We start from the raw sequence: 10,231 nt of genomic DNA on the forward strand, positions 1-10,231 counted from the left end.
ACACAGAATAAATGTGGGTATAACAAACCCACCCATGCCTGGTGGTAAACATGGGCGTAGTTAAGTTTTCTGTGTGATCAAGACAGTTACAGTTTCCTAGAGTAAACGCCCACAGTGGGCGTTTTCCTAGGTTAATGTAAGTAATTTAATTTAATTTATTATCCTGAACCGTCATTCCTTTGTGACCTGTCATTTACCATGACGCGGTATTATGTGTGTAACTCCTCTGTGTGCTAAAACGTTATCTTGACTTTTTCTCGCAGGTCAGGCGACGTTCTGTCTCCATCAATCTTGGCTCAGGGGGCCTCGCTGACATTTGTGAAGGAATCTCAAGACCTGGCTGGTGTCTACCAGTGTGACGCAAATAACAAATACGGAAGTTACCAGAGTTTCCTCTACGTGGATTTCTCAGGTGATAATTTGTCTTTGACCTGTTTTAAATAAGCTATTTATGCTTTCTGGGGAAGTATTTTCTGTACATTTTCAAGCAAGTATTTGGGGATGTGAATATTTTGTTCTTTAATAATCAATGTTCTCCTCAACTTCTCTAAATTTGTAGTATTTTGTGCAGTGGCTTGTTTGAACTGGGGTTGTTTCAGTGGTCGGTGTATTTTGGTTTCACTCGCAGACAGCTTATCTGTGTCTGCAAATAGTACTCGAAACAAAGGTCACTTTGTACACCAGCATATCTTCTGGTAGGGGAGAAGTAAAAATAAAGGAAATAATAAATCCATCACCTGGAATACATCGTGTGCTCCAGGTTATGACACATTTAATGGACATAACCCAGTATATTTCCCCTTTATGCCCCTGTGTAAAGACACGTGATAAACCAGCTTCTGGAGGAACAAAAGGCCGTTATGAAACTAATCCCCTTCAGTCCCAGTAGACGGTTTAACATTATGGCTTTAATCAGCTGTCATGATAAGTTTGTTGAACTTCCGTATTTTATTGCAAAGGTTCCAACAAACTGTGAGTGTGCATAAAAAAAAAATCTACTGATACTACTGAAACCATTTTTGATTTTGAGAAAGTTACAACCATATTTTTCCCTACAAATTAAAATCCGAATCATGTCTTGTGAATTTGTATTCAGCCCACTTTTACACCAATACTTGATCGCTCGGTAACTTGAGCTTTGAGTTTCACTTGTGTGCAGTAAAACCCTTCAGTCGACGTTGAAGAAACTTGATTGCATGTAATTAGTAGTGAAGGGAATGCTGTATGTAATTTACTGACTGCGTCTCCGTTCATGCTAGCCGCACAGTTTTCTACCATTAACTGCACTTACGCATTGACAACCAAACGCTATTTCAAATGTCTTTCGCTCATTGCAGACAAAATGTCTTAAAATCTTCCATTCTTTTCTTTTGCTGTTGAGATGACTAAATCCTTCAGGATCCTCAGTCTTTATTTTGTAATTTCGAGCGTACCCCGAGCACATAAGTGCTCAAACTTGACTGCAATGTTTTTTTCAATATAGAGAAGATGGTTCTCCAGTAACAAAGCAATAATAAATGAGAGTAACGAGGAGACATTCTCTACCGCTATTTACTGCATAATAACCTTGTGAAACACGTCTTGCATAAGATCCAAATGAAACCATTTAAATGTTTTTATGGAATAGAACAAACTAAAGAAGTCTGAAAGTACTTATGCAAGCCACAGACTCACATATTCCAGGCAGTATATTTTATTATCAAACCTATTTCAGTCAACAACATTGACTGGTTGCAGTTCCAACTGGAAAAAAAAGAAAAAAAAATACAGTTTAGGTCACAGCAAACTTGCTAACTTGTTTTCTACAGAAAAAGGGTGTTACTATGGGACAGGAAATTCTGCTGCGCCTGCAGGCTGAAAGTCCTTCATCAGGACAAAAATCAATGGGGTTGTTTTTTCCTATCTGCTGAGTTTCTGTCCTTCCTTCACTGCTGCAGATTGTTGTATTTGGAGGTTTTTGCCCTTCTGACAGGAAACAAAACCATCATTTCATCAGCAGCTTGACAGGGTTTAAACTAAAAGGTTTATGTGCAGAGTGCTGTGCACTGCCAAGCTTTCTATTCTGCAGACTAACATCAACACGGGAAAGCATTGTATTACACAAACTCCAAAATTTGTGTGTTTCTCTTTGAAGCCTGAAGCTATTATCAGTATGTTTTTGGACCTGTGGACTCTTTGACCGGGAGCTTAACTTCTGAGAAAAAACCCCAATAATTACCCAATTCTGTGTGCGAGAGGCTGACATGTTTTTGGTGCTTAATGGTGCGGGGGACTGTGTCCATTCCAACTGTGAGATCTTTGTAGTTGAAAGGATTTGGTCTTGTTACAGGATGAAAAATTCTGCTTATATAAATGGCTACTATGCAAGGCAGAAGGATGGGGTCAGCACGGCCACTCCTGTTTTAAGTTTTGTTTTGATGAGTTTGTGCGGAAGTGTAGACTGTGAAACGGCCCTGAAGTTAAATATAGCATTATGCTAGAAGAGAAGCTACACAACCAGATGTTGAATGAAACAGTTTATGTGATTCTTGTGCTGGAATGACAGCTCAGACTTATCTTTGGCAGTACTTTAAAAAGCTCAGAGAAACATCCAAATGATTTTTCTGTATTAGATACAGGAGGCTAAATATTATTAACTAATTGGGTTGCTTCTGAAGGTAGTTTGTTGAAATAAACTTTTTATGTAAAAACATTTGTTGTTTTTCCCCCCCTTTCCTTTGCAATTGTGCTCTAATTTGTGTTGGTCTATCTTGTAAAATCACAATATAATTTAGGTTTTAGTAAAACAAAGTGTGCACTCTAGTAAACTTTGTCAGGAGCCCTGTTATGTAATCAGCCTGGGTCTGGATTTCCATCTGTGTGGCCTTTCATGGCATGTTATGAGCACCACCCAGGGACTCATAATCAACCAGTAAATCCAAAAGTGGTGAAAAACAAAACCAAAACATACAGATGAATATTTCCATGTCTTCAAATATTCATTTGAAGACATGGAAATAGTTTATCAGATCAAACATTTCTGTCAGCAGCCTGATGCAACCAGTCATTTAATCTGATTTACTTTCATTAAATATTTCAACTAAACAGCACAGGTTTTCTTTCTTACTTTTTTTAAAGAGTAGAAATTGGAGAACGACACGCATTTTCAACAGACTGCAGTGCTTCAGGAAACATGCAAGTTGTCATCAACATCCCATTCCAACAGGTTTTATGTGGTTAATTGGAGGCATGTTGAGTTCAGAGGGGAGGAAACTTTTTAAACAATGACATCAGTTTCTTGAACACAATTTTTGTGCAAGTTGAATAATATGTCAGAGGAGACGCTACCTCAACTGCATATACTTGCCAAGCCACTGCATATTTTAGTCAGGCAAAAACATAGGCTATCGGCTTCTATCCCCTCTCTTGCACTGTAGTCTTTGGCTCTTTGGGCACCAGACATATTCTGGTTTGCTGCAGTTCTTGTTTTTAAGTTCTAGTAGAAGCTACATGTTGAGCTCTGTGAGAGTTATGTAAATCATATACGACATTTTACCAGTTTGTCAAACAAAATCAAGTTTTTAATTAACGTTTTGCGTTTGTGTCTTGTTTAACAGTAACAAGCTCCATAACTGGCTGGATTTTTTTTAGTATTCTTCTTCTGATCATTGTGGCAGCTGGCTTTGCTGCATTTCTGCACAAACGTGGATGTTTTGAACTTCCGAGGTAAAAGCTACAACAGCCTTTAACCATTAACTCTGATGCCATTTTAAATTCATCCTGCTCAAGTTATGTCTTGTTTTTACTTGTCAGGTTTCTAAGGCCTGACAGAGACGCAGTGCGAACATCCTCACCAGACGAAGCAGCAAATGAAAATGCTGCACTATAACACCAGAGGGAAAGAGATGGATCCTAATACGTCCAAGCAAATACTAAAACTTAAGCTTGTAAGTCATGCCACTGCAATGCATTTTCTTCTTTTTGTAGTTTTTACATGTAAATGTGTGTGTTTTAAAATACGTTTTAATGTGTGTATTCTATGTATAATTTATTGAGTTGTTCTTTCTTTTATTTTGTGTAATGCAACAACTTTGTTTTTAACAATAGCCCACCTTCTCCCCCATTTCTCACAAATCTTTTGGAGATTTAATTTTAGGCTAACCAGATGTGTGAATTGTCTGTTTTAGGACCATCTTTGGCAGAGATTGAAACAACAGGATGCTGGCTTGCTGACTCGATTCCTGCCTCTGTCGTTGTGTCCTTTAGCAAAACACTCCACCCACCTTGCCCGCTGGTCAGAGGGTGCATGGCAACTGTGCTGCTATCTGAGGCTTCATGGAATATTTTGTGTCTCATCACTTCCTGCTTCTTCAACAGATAAGCTGCTCGACGCTTGGCATTTAAATGGGAACTAACCAGAACTAGCCCTCCAATCATCAAATCAAAGCCAAGGATATTGTTGCCAAAGTAACCCTGATTGTCAAGGAACAGAAAAGCCCGATATTTAAGTTCAACTAAACCAGGGGTTACCAACTCCAGTCCTCGAGGGCTACCACCCTGTAACTTTTAGATGCGTCAAATACCTGGATCAAATAAACTGCTCGTTTCCAGCCTATTGCAGAGAGGAATGAATGCTGGTGAGACGTTTTGGAGCAGAGGTGAATCTAAAAGTTGCAGGATGGTAGCCCTCGAGGACTGGAGTTGGTGACCCCTGAACTAAACCTTATTGATGTATGTTTCCTCCTAACACTCTCTATCCCACGCCAAAAAGAAAAAGGATTTCCATCCCCTCTGGGTCAAACATCCTCTTTATGACTGTGACATCACGGCTGTCACCTGAGAATCCTGACTTTGTGCCTTAAAGTGCTAATGTAGCCTGTGATTGGTTTGGCCTCCAACTCCACATTAATAACTGAAGGATGTTGTTTATTTAAGAAGGAAGTCAGTGAACCAGAACTGCATTATGTAAACAGTTTTCCACTACCATACTGATGGACACTATTTTTACTAGTTAAGCTGAACTTTATTGTTTTTAGTGAAAACATGAGAATTTGCAGTGAATAATTTGACTTAGTTTTCCAACACTACACATTTATTTTAGTACTTCAGCTGCCAACATTAGGGTTCCCTTTTGGTTACTTTTCTTCCCACTGCTGTTGTGCATCATAAGCAGCTCTACGTTTAGGTCTGATTCAGATTCCAGTGAGCAAAGCATTTCATGTGCCATTTTTATATTTGAAAACAATTATATAGAAAACCCCATGTCTCGTCTTTAGAGCTGATGCAAGTTTTTTGTAGAGAAATGCAGTGGAATAACTTTTTCGCTACACCAGTAAAATCTATTTTTACGACATTTTTGGATATTTCTTTGCTTTGAGAAATATCCATTTCACAGCTGAATTTTCCTATGTCGTTATTTTGTTGATTTTTAGATGCATACTTGGAGTCACTATGATGCAGGAAAATGAAACCATCAATTAGCATCTAGTGGACGACTGAAGGGTTTTTGAACCCAAACTTTGTTTTGAAGTATTTACGACCTTATCCAAAAAATCCTCAGTTCCATATGAGGAAAACAAATCCAGCATGACCAAGGCACCACTTTGTTAAAAAAATCCCTGACATTTTAGAAGGGGTATGTAAACTTTTGAGGAGCACCGTATGCATAACATGCAGTGAGCATGTATGCTATGCAATTAAAGCAGTAAGTAGGGGCAATTAAAGCCCCTTAATGTTAGTTAAATATAAAGCCTTAACTAGTCCAACCTTTAAAAATCTAAAATTCAGCATTTTAGGTTTTAGTTGTTGGTTTTTACTTGAGTTGAAATGTGTGGAAGACTTGTGTCACTCACCCAATCGCCTGAAAAGCCTTTTTCTCTTTTATTTTTTTACATCTTTAAGGCTTTATTGTGTTTTTGAAAGTTGTGGTGGACTCATCTATTTCAGTGACTGAAAAACACAAACAATGACCAACCTACGCTCCCTTGTACAGATGTTTTCGAAAACAAGTGTTTGCTGTATTAATAGTTTAGTTTGAGACTGCGTGTTAGGAAGTTTCATACTTAGTCAACATCACCTCCTGCAGGCTTTGTTCGGGTTAGTTACACTGAGGAAGTATGTTGAGTTCCATATTTTAAATGGGTTTTTTTATGTTTAATCTTTAAGTTGTATGTTTTTTTTTCTTCTTCCCAGAATGTCACTGGTTCAGCATTATTTATATTCTGAAGGTAAAATGAGTGCTATTGTGTTAATTTGTAGAATTTGAGTTAACTATTATTAATTCCGTTGGGTTATTGGAAAAGTGTTGAGTTATCGCTCATTTGTTTAAATGAAGCTTCCAAGAACCTGTACTTGAAGTCTTTCAAAGTGTTTTTATCAGTTTTTCAGAATTTGGCTGCCTTTATTGTTTTACTTAATCATCTGACCATTTTCAGAAGAAATCTTTTTTTTTTTTGTTCTTTAATTGTTTTTTTTTTGTTGTTGTTGCTATTTAAAGATGGTGTTAAATGATGAACCACAGTTTGATCTGAAGACACTCAAATTTATCTGGTTGCTTTTTAGGCCTGAAGCTTCCTTTCCCCTAACTTGCCCTCGCTTTGCTCAAACGCTTCCTAGTAGAAAACAATAGATTAAAAAAAAGAATCCAAAAGTTTTTGATCAAGAGCCAAAGTGAAAAGGTTACACCTAGAAAATTAACAAATTAAGTTTTATTTCTGATGAGACTATCTACCTCCAGACACAACAACACAGCATTATGCTGGTTCATCCATTTTGATTTTAAAGTGAACTGGGATTTAAAACTTGTATTTGTACCACAGCAAGTTTATAAGAATGATTTCTCCTTTGGTGTGTTCACCCTTATGAACTTTTGAAAATCCAAACCGTGACATGTTATCTGTTTCTCTCCTTTTTATCTGATGCTGCATTTCTTCTTGTTTTTTTTGTTGTTTTTTTTGTAAACATTATTTGTGACACAAAGTGAGCGTGGCTCTTAACAGCGTCGAACTCGCTCTTTATTCTCATAAAGTGTGAATCTACAGAAACTAAAAATAGTATTTAGTGACACCAAGTCAAACTTCTACTCTGTTTTAAGCACACAAGCATAAGCACATGACACTGCACCAGCGTGAAAATGTACAATAGATGTTTCGGTTTTCATAAATGTTGCTGATGTCGACTATGGCATCCAGGTCAATCAGCATGCTGGTTAACCATGACACCTTTTACACTCTGCACAGAAATGAGCAGTGCAAAGTGTTTGGACTTGTCCTCTAATAAATAAAACATTAGATGCTATATATACTCACATAGCTTTAGTGAGTGGGTGTGTGCTTTTACACCTGCAATGAAAAATTGATAGACACTAATATCGTGCCTGTCTCCAATTCCCCAGTATAACTACGTAATAGACCTAGCATACATTAATACTGTTGCTGTGTAAGAAAAAAACTCGATGTAATCGACAGAAGTTTTTCTCTTTTATATATTTATTAAGTTTTCAAAATACAGCATACATGAATTATACACAAGAGTATAAAGCATATCTGTATTTAGCAAATTACTGTATAAGGAAAAATATACTCTTAGCAATATGACAATAACGCAAATAAAAACGTACAATAACTACAAATAAAATAAAAACAAGTCAGTGCAATTATAACTGGTTAAACTGCACTGATTACCATTTACATTTTAGGACGGTACTACCTTTCTATAAAGACACGGAACCAACGTGCACCTATACACTTCAGAGAACAAGTTGGAAATGTCACACCAATACTGGAAGAGTTCGGTTCATGACCAGAACAGACGTGACAGGGAGCCATCAGCCGACTTGCATTTATCACATTTAGAAGATATTGAGGGGAACATTCTGTACAGTTTCATCTTAGAATAGTGGAGTCTATGAAACACTTTGAACAGAATTAACTGGTGCTTTACATCAATAGAGCATGACCAAATCCTCCCAAGATCTCCCAGATCTCACTCCTAATCTGCAAACCCAGCTCCTCCTCCCACGCAGCCCTCATGGAGTTTGTGGCAAAGTTAATTTGCTCTGCAAAGATGTCAGCAAAGCTTGAACTTGATACTTTTTATTCTGGAAAGCCCAACAGCAGCTTGCATATCTTTTTTGTTTTTTTTCTTCCAGAAGAAATTCAAGATGTTAATTCGAACAAAATTTCTAATTTGAAAATATCTGAAAAATTCTGCATCCGGAAGTGAGAAACATTCCTTCAACATGGCAAATGAAGCAAACTTTGACAGGAGTTTCTTTTTAACAAGTGAACAATACCTGGTGTTAAAGCTATTTATTTTTGTATAACCTGGTGTTCATAGAAGTAGTTTTAGATCAGTGGTTCTTAACCTGGGTCCTATCGAACCCCAGGGGTTCGATGAGTCGGTCTCAGGGATTCGGCGGAGCCTCTGCCGCGGAAGTAAAGACACACTTGCGTAAAGTAGTGATGACATCTTGGTCATCACTTGCTGCAGAGGACCACATTACATTGCTTGGCCAGTGAGTGCTGCGGGGAATTTAGTGCGCACAGTAGTCAAGGGCTGTCATAGTTGTCTGTCGTGTGGTTTATTTCTTAATATTTTAATCCATACTAAATATGTCGAGCAAAAATAGAAGAAAAGGAACAGACTTTGCTGTGAAGATGACATGAGAGTAGCACTTGCCAAGGTGAAGCCACACACGTCTGAGCTGGTCTCCCAAAAACAACAGCAGAAGTCACACTGATTTGCAGGTATGTAATTTGTTCAATGCTGTATTCCTCCAAAAATCCAAATTTATTTTTAATTAGTAACATAGTAGAATATTTTTTTTGGAGCTGAAATTCTTTTATGGGGCTGAAATAGTTTTTAGGGGCCAGAATAAAGTAGTACCGCAACTTGTTGTGAGTTCATGCACCGTGTTGGTTTGGTTCATTGAGCAAGGTGATATTCATGCAGGGCTCATTTTGTGCACCAGTAAAAAAAAATAAAAAAATCATATACCTATGTCTTGAATTTGGAAAAAAACAAAAAATCATATTTTATTCATCACTAAAGAAGGGTTCAGTGAATGCGCATATGAAACTGGTGGGTTCGGTACCTCAGAAAAGGTTAAAAACCACTGCTTTAGAAGTGTATGTTGAAAACATTTGTTTATGCTTAAAGTTATTCATTGTTATTACTTTTTTCATAATGACTCTGCCTTTCATCTCATAAGCTGAGGTATTAGAGGTCTCCCTAGTTACACTGGAGTTATTTCTATGCTGAAACAACTGCAGAATGTACCGTCTCTGTTGTTCATAGTTGATTCAACAGCTTGATATGCACATTCCTTGTTCTTGTTATTATAAACTGCTGAACTTACATGAAATATTCCCATTTTTCCTCCAAACTAAAACCATAAAGAAGAAGGAGTTTTGAAAACAATGGGCTGACACTACCCACTGGAAGTGAAACAGCAAACCTGCTACCTCAAAACCACATGTAAAACTCCCAAATTCTTAGTTATTTGCAGGTCAGTAAAGGACACGGAGAGAAAGGACACACTGTTGCGCTTAACAGGAGACATTTTTCATGGCTTGCCGACCTAACAACACTGAAAACGGCACCTAGTCCCTGTGTTACAATGGCATTACATGTAGATTTCCTGAAACGAGGTGGCTGCTGCTTATAAATCTGTCACAATGATGTCATTTCTGATAAAAGACGATTAGTTTTTTCTTGGAGTGCAAACATCACTCAGTTTTTTTTTTAAATTTATTCAAGTGCCTTATAACTAAATCTGGTTCCACTTCAAAGAGACAAAGTTGTATGATCTTCATTTTTTGTTTTATAAATGTGTGATCTGTGTGTAGAAAAACAATTTACACTTACAGTGTTTAAAACTTGGTGTTCTTTAAACACCAAGTTATAAACCTACATTCTAAGTTTATAGATTTTGTTCAGCCTCGGGCAAAAATGGGAACATGCAAAATCTACTTTCTCTGCTTTCTTTCTGTTTTGTTCTGACATTTTGCTGTTTCAAATCATGTCTAAATATATGTGTAGACATGTTGTTTTTTCTTTTGCAATCTTTAGTAAGCAAGGCAAGAAATATTCTTAAGAAACACATGATATCATTGTTCATATTTGTTTTTCTATTTATTAGCTGCGAGAAGAAAAAAATAAACATTTGTAATCATTTTTTTGTCCCTCATATCTTGCTGTACAATTTTCATTCTGCTCCAGCTTTTTGATTTTTATTCCGTTTCATGAGTTT

The 10,231-nt window shown here is 37.1% G+C and overlaps 2 long non-coding RNA genes across 2 annotated transcripts; one reads left to right on the top strand and one right to left on the bottom strand.

Moving 5' to 3' along the window:
• The first annotated feature begins 223 nt into the window (after nt 1-223).
• On the top strand, nt 224-4,245 carry LOC106961446 (uncharacterized). Its single transcript, XR_001427773.1, has 4 exons — nt 224-412; nt 3,597-3,705; nt 3,793-3,926; nt 4,167-4,245. It is a non-coding gene; the product is annotated as an uncharacterized LOC106961446 (long non-coding RNA).
• A 92-nt stretch (nt 4,246-4,337) lies between these two features.
• LOC106961445 (uncharacterized) lies at nt 4,338-9,020 on the bottom strand. Its single transcript, XR_001427772.1, has 2 exons — nt 4,697-9,020; nt 4,338-4,493 (listed from the first exon to the last, which is right to left on the bottom strand). It is a non-coding gene; the product is annotated as an uncharacterized LOC106961445 (long non-coding RNA).
• Nucleotides 9,021-10,231: the final 1,211 nt, after the last annotated feature.

This window comes from Poecilia latipinna, unplaced genomic scaffold (assembly GCF_001443285.1).
Source record: "Poecilia latipinna isolate Pla-1442-1.1 unplaced genomic scaffold, P_latipinna-1.0 Scaffold1302, whole genome shotgun sequence".
NCBI classification, from domain to species: domain Eukaryota; kingdom Metazoa; phylum Chordata; class Actinopteri; order Cyprinodontiformes; family Poeciliidae; genus Poecilia; species Poecilia latipinna.